Genomic DNA, 11,063 nt, shown 5'->3' with positions numbered 1-11,063 from the left:
AATACGCCAATTACCACAAATGGTAAGTTCCGACAGTGCCTACAAGTGTGCCTACTGGCCGCTAAATGGCAATACCGGTTTCATATGTATACACCTGGTATTACATTTCTCGTTGAAAATTTATGTTTTTATTTGAAAATCCAAATAATAAATTGAACATCAATTTAGTTGTAAACCCTTTGTTTGGTTCAAAATTCAATTATTTTGTTGAAAATTTAGTTAATTTTTTCAACTAAAAGTTTAACTATTCCATGTTTCGTTGAAAATTCATATAAAAATTCAAATATTTGGTTGGAAATTCACGTATTTTGTTAAAAATGAATATGTTTAATGGAAAATTTTCTTGGTATTTAAAAATTTATCTTTTGGTTGAAAATTTATTTCTTGGATTGAAAATCAGTTTTTTATTAAATATTTAACTATTCTTTTACTGTTTAAAATTTTATTTCTTTTTTGAAAACTTATTTTTCGATGTGAAAATCAAAATATTATGTTTTTCATGGAAAATTCTTGTATTCTGGTTGAATATTTGTTCTTTTTGTTAGAAAATGTATTTTTTGTTCTTTTAACTTTACTATGTAGTTAAAAATTATTTTTTTCGTTAACGATTCATCATTTTAGTAAAAAAAAATTTAGTATTTCGATTGAAAACTTGACTTATCTTATTTGATACTTAATTTTATTAAATAATAATTTAATAAATCAATTTTTTGTTTAAAAATGGTCGTGTTTAGTTGAAAATGCAGCTATCAAACTTCTCATTCAAAATTAATCGTTTTTGGTTAAAAATGCAATTCCTAGGTTAAAAGTTGAACTTCTTGGTTGGAAATTAATTTTATTTGTTGCAAATTAAGCTATTTTGTTGAAAATTTCGTTTCTTTTTTTTGTTTAAAAATTCATTTCTTCAGATGAAAATTTAACTACTCAATTTTTTGTCGAAAATTAATAGTTTTTAGTTTAAATTTTAACTATTTAGTTCAAAATGTTCTTATTCTGTTGCAAATTTCCCCCTTTTGGTAGAAAATCAATCTCCTTTATTAAAAATTCAACTGCTTGGTTGAAATTTAAATTAGTTCGTTAAAAATTCATTTTATTTTATTATTTTTTTTTTTTTAATCGATTTTTTGATCTACAATTTTAACTCTATATTTTTTATTGGAAATTGAATGCTTTTAGTTTAAAATTCATTTATTTGGTTAAAACTGAACTTTCTCTTTGAAAATTATATTTTTGGTTTGGAAGTTCAATCGTTATGTAAAAAATTCGTCTGTTTGGCTTAAAAATTCAACTTTTTTGTATGCCTATTTACTTTAGTAGAAGTGTTATATTTTTGATTAAAATTACATCTCTTTAGTTAAATATAAATCTGTGCTGGTTGAGGATTCCACTACTTTGCTAAAAAGTAATTTTTTCGGAAATTTAACTATTTTATTGATGAATCATCTTTTTGAATTGAAAATTAAACTACATTATAAATAGTGTTTCTTCTCGGCTTGATAATTAATATATTATATTCAAAAAGCAATTTCGTTTTTTTTATTCATAACTTAACTTTTTGAGTAAAAATTTAACTGCTTTTTTTGTTGTTGCAAATTTATCGTTTTTGTTGAGAATTCAACTACTTGGGCCTAATTTTTAAAGTTGATCTATTTTGTAAAACATTTGTTTTATCAGTTGGAAATTCAACTATTTTGTTGAAAATTGAAATGTTTTGTTGAAAATTCAACTGCTTAGTTGATTTTTCCCTCCAAATGAAAAATTCATCTTTTTTGGTAGAAAAGTTCTTAATGGAAAATTCATTCTTCTTGGTGGAAAATTCAACTATCTTTAAGAAAATCATTTTTTTGCCTTGAAGATTCATTTATTCGTTTCAAAATGCAACTTTTTTTGTTGAAGTTTAATCTTTTTTGTTTGAAAATTTGATCATTTGGTTAAAAACTCATTCTTATAGGTTGCAAATTACATTATCTGCTGAAAAATGTGTCTATTTTGCTTAAAATTTTAACTATTTTGTTTAAAAGTCAGCTATTTTCTGAAACATTCGACATTTGGCTTGATATCTGAACAATTTCGTTAATAAACCATCTCTTTTAATTGAGTTTTTTTAAATTGAACTATTTTGTTGAAAATTCAGTATATTTCGACTTGAAATCTTAACCGTTTCATATTGAATTGAATATGGTATCTATACATTAGTTTTATTTGAATAAATTTATTCCTCTATTATTCCCTTATTTCCGTGAAAAACCACCCTTCTTCCTCTCTTTTGAGAGCATTTTAAGCTGTGAGGTCTATTAAAATATCATATCTGTATGTTTAATTTTAGACGCCTATGAAATAAATTCGAAAACAATTTTAATTTGGGGGTTTGATGCTTTGTGTGATGATATGTGACGAAGAAGGTGACACAGAAAAAACGGAGGGTACGAAATTTTACAGGTAATCGATCAAGCAGGGTAAGCGCGAGGTGGATATACCAAACGCAGGTAAACTTTCCACGGAAAGTTTACCTCCGTTTGAGTACTCACCTCGCACTTACCCTGCTTGATCGATTATCTGCAAAATTTCGTACCCTCAGTTGTTTTCTGTTTTTATTTTGCATCCACTGGCAAAATTTACAAATTTGCAAAATTTATTATCAAAAAGGCGTGCTAGATTGGTGAAATTAATAACAATAGTAACTTGGGTCATATTATGAGTGACACGAGAATCCGAGAAGTGATCGTAAAAGTAAGAGGGCGACTCAAAGCAATATAACCACCTTTTATTACATCTCTTAATGGGTTAATGTAGCTACTGTTTTTCCTCATGAGGCGAATTTGGGCTGGACCAAGCTCTTTTGGCAGTTAACGAGTATTCGCGGAATTGCCGGTCACATCAGAAAATCGCGGGTGCGATCAAGAAGACGTTTAATGGGTTTTTAACGTTGGCAATTTTGGCATGTTATGGGAAGGAGTCAGATCTGATGTTTGTGTGAGATAGATTTTTTTTTAATGTAAGGGCATTTTTTAATAGCACTCAAACTGATATATTACTCGTAGTTTATCAAAACTTTCAAATCTACATAATAAATGTCGAAATTTTTTTTTCTTTAGGCATATTACAGAAGGGGTTTTTTTATAGAATACACTCAGAAAAATTTTTCTTTGAATCAAACAAATTTTGTTTGAATTAAACAAATTATTTCTTGAATATGGGATCAAACAAATGTTTGTTTAATTCGAATAAATTTTTTGTTTGTCCTTGCTTGTTTGGTTCAAATACATTTTTGGTTTGTTTAAATAAATATCTTGTTTAAAATAATTAAAGTTTTTGTTTGCATTGAATAAATATTTTTTCAATTAATTATAGACTTTGTTCAAGTGAAGTAAATCTTTTTTTTACACTTAACCTCAAAATTCAGCATTTTTTATAAAAATAATGTATGAGCTCGATAATATGTTCATTCTTAATTATAATTATCGTTGTATATGTAAAACTAGAAACACGTATTCATTCCGAAGCTTAATTCTGGTTAATTGTTAACACTGTGCTTCTAATTTCTGAATAAAACGATCATAAATTAGAATAATGAGAAATGAACCAGAGTTAGACATTTGAATTGAATGTATGTTTAAGTGCTCCTGCTTTTAATTATACAATGATAATTATAATAGAAAAAAACATGATCGATGTAATAAATCATCTTTATAAAGAAAGGAAGTTAGTATTGAAAAAGACTTACACACATTCGAAATCTTCAATTATATCCAAGGTAAACGCCCTACAATTCAAGTAATTCCTAAAATAGAGATATTTCGTCCATTTTTCCATTAATTTAAGATTTTACAGTAAATCAGAACCTTCAGAATGAACAAATACCAATGCCATCAAATAAATCACATGATAAATTAATTCAGATTCTAGGTTAGTTACTTAGGAACCGCCGGCAGCGTTTTAGCAGGCCTAGCGGCACTCTGTAGTACTACTTTGTACTGTATTTTTTGTTTGAATGAAACAAATATTTTTATGAATTCGAATAAACATATTTAAAAAAAATATGCATTGTTTAATAAAAGTCAATGCTTTGTTTAAATCAAACAAAGTGTACTAAACAAATTATTTGTTTGAATCAATAAGGCAAATATTTTCCATTTCTTAAAATTAAATAAAACTTTTTTTAATTCAAGCAAAACATTTGTCTGATTCAATTATATGAATTCAAACAAATTTTGTTGTTTGATTCAAACAAACATTTTTCTGAGTGCAATAAGATTTTTTAAAATTAAAATGAAAGTTGCACAAACATCATCAAATATTCCGTTTTAGAGTTTCCTGAAATTGTATTTAAATATAAATAATTTATAATTATCATATAACTAGTTTTTAATTAAATTAAAATTGTATTTTTTGACAACTATTAGCTGCTGCACTATCTAAAAAAACTATGTGAAAGCGATAAAAGCTTTATAAAATAAATAAATAAAACTATTTTAAATTTATAAGTACCGAGAAATCTTTATTGTGAAAATCGCACTGAAAAAAATGGTTAGTTGAGCCAACTATTTAGTGAGAAAGACATCGTACTGCTATTTTATTAGTTGATACTGTTATTTTATTAGTGGATACAGCAATTCCATTAGTTGCCCTTACTATTCAGTTAGTACCAGCAACTAAGTAAATGGTTGTCCCAACTAATACAATAGCATTGCCATATCTTAAGAACTAAATAGTTGGTCCAACTAACCATTTTTTCAGTGTGTTTGTAAGATTTTTGCAGGACTGCTACAAGCAATTATCTTCCTTAATTTTTTGAGAATCTGTTTTTTCAGAAAATTAATCTTCTTAGTGCAAAATTTGTTTGTTGTTGTTGTTGTTGAGAAATCATCTTTATAGGTTATAAATTCATCTATTTGGTTAAAGATTGAACTTTTATTTTAATTTCGTCCTTTTGGTAGGAAACTAATATTGCAGGTAAAAAGTGCAATCGATTTGTAAATAAATCGTCTTTGTTGCAGATTACTTTTTTGAGAGTTCATAGTTTTCAATAAGGATTCATTTCTTAAGTTGATAGTTCAAATGTATTGCAGTATAAATTTGTCTTTTTGGATAGAATCTTTTTGAATAGAAATGGTATCTTTTTTGGTTGAAAATCACAACTGTTAGGTTGAAAATTTTATTTTTAGTCGAAATATCAACTATGGCACCTTTCGTTGAGAATTCGTCTTTTTTCCATTTCTTTTTTTTACTGAAAATCTAACTGTTTGTATTTTCAATTTAAAAATTGAACTGTTTTATTTAATATTTGTCTTTTTGGCTTCAAAATTGCAACAATTTGGTTAAAAATTCATTTTTTTGTTGTTATATAACATTATACTCATTGGTGAAAAATTCACCTGCTTAGTTGACAATTTAATTATTTTTGTGGAAATTCATTTTGCATGTAACTATTTTGTTGAAAATTCGTTTTTTTATTGTTATTAACAATTAATTTTTGAAATTGTAAATTTGACTATTGCACTGTTGTTTAAAAATTGATCTTTTTTAGAAATAACATTATTTTATGGTGGAAATATTAACTATTACACTTTTCATCGAGAATTGATTTTTATCGAAGATTCCTCAAATTAATTGATAATTTAAATTTTTTGTTGCAGATTTACTTGTTCCTAATAAAAAATTGTTTAAACTAAATATATTCAATTCTTCCACTTTTGGTTTAAAATTGATCTTTTTGTGTTGAAAACTCAACTTTTTTTTCCACTAAAATAAGGTGATTCGTTCCAGAATCTAGAGTGGACATAAAAACTTAATTTTTCCTATCCTCTTTAATTGTTATAAAGGTAAAGTTATTTTTTATTGGGATACAGGTTCTTATTTTGACTAAAATTTAGTTGGCTCTAAAAAAACTAATTTAGTCATTTCCTACCAAACTTTTTAGACTTTTACAACTCTCAATTTGAAGACCATTTTTTCCGGTCTTTTGACCTGCTTCTAAGCCAGAAGTACACTAAAGTGATTGTTGGTAGTGTCAATATTGTTCAGGTTTTCAAATTAAGGATCCATGGCTTTATTGATTTATTAGTGGACTTCAGTAAATATTGACCCTAATAATAGTTTCACCTGAGCCATATTATGGGACATCATAAAAGTGGTGGAAGAAGTTACAATACTAATTGCCCTAATCCCATAACAAATATTATAACCTTTATGACTGCTAAGAGGGACAATATAAACCACCTTTTGCTAAATCTAATATTGTCTTTCTTAGAAATACCAAAAATGATTTAAAATTCCAATTATTAAAAAGCGCATTTCGCCATTTTTGATTATTTTTCAAAATTACAAAGTGTTTTAAAAATTCGACCAAGTTTAAGAGCCATTCGGAAGTTTTAAAAAGATTCAAAATCAATTTAAACTTAAACACATGTCAAAGATGTTAGAAAAAAGTACTTTTTTGAATATTTTGAAATGCAAATTGTGAAGCTCTTTAAAGATTTTGAAAGGTTTCACAATAATAAAAAAATGTCTTAAAATTCGTGGGAAAATTTAAAGTCGTTTTTTATTTTGAAAAATAAATTTCAAGTGAAAAATGACACAGACTCCAATATATTTTAATCTACAGTTTCTAAAAAGAATGTGGTTTATTTTAAGGCAAAAATTTCAACTCAAAAAGATAACCAAGTTTTATCAAAAATTTGAATAAGTTTAAGGCACAATAAAAAGTTTTTAGAAGACTGAACATCAATTTAAAATTTGAAACATTTTAAAAAAGTTAAAAAACTGTACATTTATGAATATTTGGAAATTAAAATTTTGAAGGGATAATACATTTTCACGGCAAAAAAAATTGCTTTAAATGCATGGAAAAATTTAAATCGATTTTTTATTTATTTTTTTTATATCAATTGTAAGAGAATATTTAAAAAGAATTCGAAAGATTACAACAAATTACTAAACTTGTGATAATAGAATCTGGATGATTTTGAGGATTTTAAAAGACATTTAAAATATTTAAAAGTTTTCGAAATGGTTACAAATAATATGAAATTTGAGATCTCCAAAAATATTTTTAAAATTAAAGTTTGAGAAGATTTCGAAAAATCTTTCAAAGCTTTTTAGGAAATCTGAAAGGTTTGAAGAATATAAAAAACCTTTTTATTAAAAATATCTGGAAGATTTAGGATTTTTTTTTTAATTTTGAAAGATTTTTCAAACTTTCAGAAATACATAGTTTCAGCCAGTACATACTATAATTTCGAAACATCTAAAAGTCCTAAGTGTCTTTTGAACTGACTCAAATTTTTCCCGAAACTTTTCAAAATCTTGAAAAATAAAAATATACTTTTTCGACATTTCTGAGATCTTCAATTTGTTTTAATTTGATCAAGAACTTGGAAAGATTATATATTCTGTTTTGATATTTATGTTTTATAAAGTTTTATTTGGTATTCAATATTATTTATCCCCAAAAATTATAATTTGGTTTAATTTTTTTTCTTTCACGATTGTAAATTATTTTTTTTTAACCAATATTCATTGTTAAGTTCAAAATTCACCTTTTTAGTTGAAAATGTAACTATTTCATTAAAAATCCATCTTTTTAGTAGAAAACAAATTTTCATGGTAGAAAATGCATTTATTTCGTTGAAAATTCATATTTTCGTAAACAAATTTAACTGTTTTGTAGAAAATTCCTCTCCTTTGAAAAAAAATTTAATCTTTTATTGGTTAAAAATGCAACTGGTAGAAATTAATTTGTTTGTTTAGGATTCAGCTATTTTGTTGAAAAATTGCCTTTTCTGGAATGAATTGACGTGTTTTTTATTTAAATTAAAAATATTTTTTGGTTGAAATATCATTTATGCATTAAATCTATCGTCGAGAATACACTTTGAAATACAAAATTTAATGTATTATATTTATGGGTAAGTGTCTAAGAATGTCCCTCTTCGGCGAAGAAGGTGTGGATCTCGGGACAGTGAGGGTACGTGGGTTAGCGTTCGAAGATAATTAGGCCATGAGCAAAATTTGTTTAATTTATAAGAACCCTCTCTAAAAATATTACATCGAATTAATTTTTTTCAACTTCTTCAAATAAGTCTCAATTTTACCAATTCGAGTTAGTACTCATTTTTAAGGTTATTCAAATCCTGAGCTTCTAATTCAATTTTATTGCATCATCTAGGCATCTAAAAATATTTTAATTTCTACCTGGCGCCGTTCTGGGAACTATGTGGTAGGCATTCGAAGTGATATATGTGAGAGGAATTAATTGTGACCAGCCAAAGGATCTATTGACTATCGATCTCCAGTCACGTACATATAGGTAGTTTGTACTGCAACTCATCTTGGAATAGCTAATAAAGCCTTTCAATGTAAACACGTTGAACGTTGCACTTATCGCATTTATCAAATATAATAGTACATTTTATGAAACCTAATCGATAAGCAAGTGTTGCCAAATGCCTTTTTCTTTGATAGTAACATTTATCAGACAGAATAAAAACATGATTTTTTTTAATGATTAATTATTAAGGTTGCTAGCCTTAGATAGATAGGTTCAAATTTCTGCCTTCAAACTCGACTGTAAAAAAAACCGGCTGAACTCGACAGGTTGTTTTCTGCAGTTTTCCTCTCCCTTGGCCAAACCTCCAGACAAAAGCGATCTTCTACTTGATGAAAAAATAACGAACTTAGAAAAAAATTGTAAGAAGGAAAATAGGCTCCCTGTACTTTTAATCTACCCCGAAAGTAAAAAAACACGTATTTTCTCATAAGATGCATAACAACAATTTAATTTATTTTGTCTGAAAATTGTAAATTGTTGTCGGAAAAAATGTAAAAATGTAAAAGGTACAGAAATATTTAAAAACGATCCTAAAAAATGTAGAAAAATACCCTCTTTTTATGGATTGAAAATTCATTTTCCCGCTTTACAATTTTTATAAAATATTGCATGCATTCGAGTATGAATAATTTGACTTATATAATTCAGAAAATTTTTTTGTGTGGAAAAATTGCCTGTAAAATATTAATAATAGACAAGAAATGCTACTTTTTAAATTAAATTGCATATTTTTTATTAATTTAAACAAATTCCATATGAAATTGATTTCAACCTGTATTAGTGAATATTAAAAAACTAATGGTTTTTTAATTAAAATTATTCTACTCGAAATTCATGAAGTATTGGCAGTTTACAGACATTTGAAAATTTTGTACGAGAAGTTTTATTTTTGATTTATTTCTTAACTTGTGAAGTATAAATACTTTAAAAATCCATTATTATGTCAATTTTTAAATATTAAGTTTATTTTTTATTTTTGAAACAATAATTAAGAATTTCGAATTGACTGCGCTTGAAATTTAATAAAAATATATTGAACAATTTTGAATTGAAATTGAAAACGTTCCAAATCAAATAATTTTAGATTAGTTAAAATTTTGAAAAAAAGGCCAATATTTCGGATGGAATCTGAAAATTTAATTATTTCAGATAAAAATTTCAAAACGAGGACAATTTAAAAAAATTGAATATTTTCAAATTATAATGATTTAAATTTGATCTTTAAAAAACTAAAGGAATTAAAATACTATTATTTCTAATTAAAAAATTATAATTAAATATTGAAATTGATTAGTCAATTTTTTTCTAGCATCAAAAAATATAAATTCACTGCCATTTTCTTTGTTGAAAAGTGCCAAATTTTCATTTTATAACTTTTTAAATTGAATTATTCTATAAAGACGTTTAAAATAAAGCGATTTTGAATGGGAAACATTATAAAGAAAAAAACTTATACTATACGAAACTTTGAAAATGAAAAGAATCCGAACTTGTTTAACGACTGAAATCAGTTTTATTTAACAAGAATTGTGATATTAAAACTTTTTATACTCAAACTCTTTAAAATTTAAATTATTTTAAGTAAATTTGAATCTTTTAAAAAGTCACGTTTTTCAATTATGGAGTTCATTTATCAAAATTCAACCATTCGAAATTAAACAAAATATTCTATTATTAAGGTCTCAATTTCAGCTAGTTCTATTTTTATTTCAGACAGAACAATTTTCTACTTTTTAATCTCAAATCATTTGATTTTTATTACTTAATTTATACTTATTGTTCATTTTTTATATCTTCCATCAAAATATTGTTCAATTTTAAATGTTTCACTTTTTTCAATTTTCAACGAAAAATATGAGAATTTTAAGGTACATATTGCGCTGTAAATAAAAAATAAAGAATAAAGAAAATGATCCCTATGATAACAATGTTTAAATTGCACAATTTTAAGCCTTTCAATTCGAAATTATTTTTTTTACGATGAGTTTAAATGTTCAATATTTCCGAATAATATAAAATCAAAAATAATTCAATTTTTCATGCTTGACTCTAAAATCTTCTTATTTAAAAGGCTTGAATTTGATAAATAATTTTTTTAAATTTTTCATTGTTTTGAATTTGTTTTAGAGGCATTTAATTCAAAGTTGTTTAATTACAAATGTTTTAAACTTAAAATTGTGGCACTATTAAATATTTAAATTTGGTATTCGACCGTTTCCAAACAACTAAAAAACCAGACAATTTCGTAGGTTTCAAGATAAAACCAAACAATATAGAATGTATAAAACTAAAATTATTACATTTAAAACAGTCTTTCAAAAATTTAAAAATTAAATTTGGCAATTTTGAAAGATTTAATAGGGCAATTTTCTTGACATTTTACATGCCGGAATCTGAAACTACAGCACTTGTATTAAGTGACATACAAAGTGATTAAATATACTTTTTCTTTTAAAGTGAAATATGTGATTTTTCTAAAGAAAAAAAAATTACAATTATTCATTTAAAATTCAAAAAATCACTGTTAGTTTCAGCGTTTAAAATTAAAGAATTGTGCACTTCAAAAGTTTAATTATTCTAAAAACACTGAAAATCATACTTTTTAATTTTAAAAATTCCATAATTAAGGAGTTCAAACTTGAAGCTTTGAAAATTAAACAATTCCAAACTATGTTTAGAAATGGAAGCATTCCTAAATGAAGATCTTAAAAATAAGCCTTTAAGAATAATAAAT

This window comes from Belonocnema kinseyi, chromosome 10 (assembly GCF_010883055.1).
Source record: "Belonocnema kinseyi isolate 2016_QV_RU_SX_M_011 chromosome 10, B_treatae_v1, whole genome shotgun sequence".
Taxonomy (NCBI): domain Eukaryota; kingdom Metazoa; phylum Arthropoda; class Insecta; order Hymenoptera; family Cynipidae; genus Belonocnema; species Belonocnema kinseyi.
The sequence above is the reverse complement of the archived record's forward strand: the minus strand, read 5'-3'. Positions refer to the sequence as shown.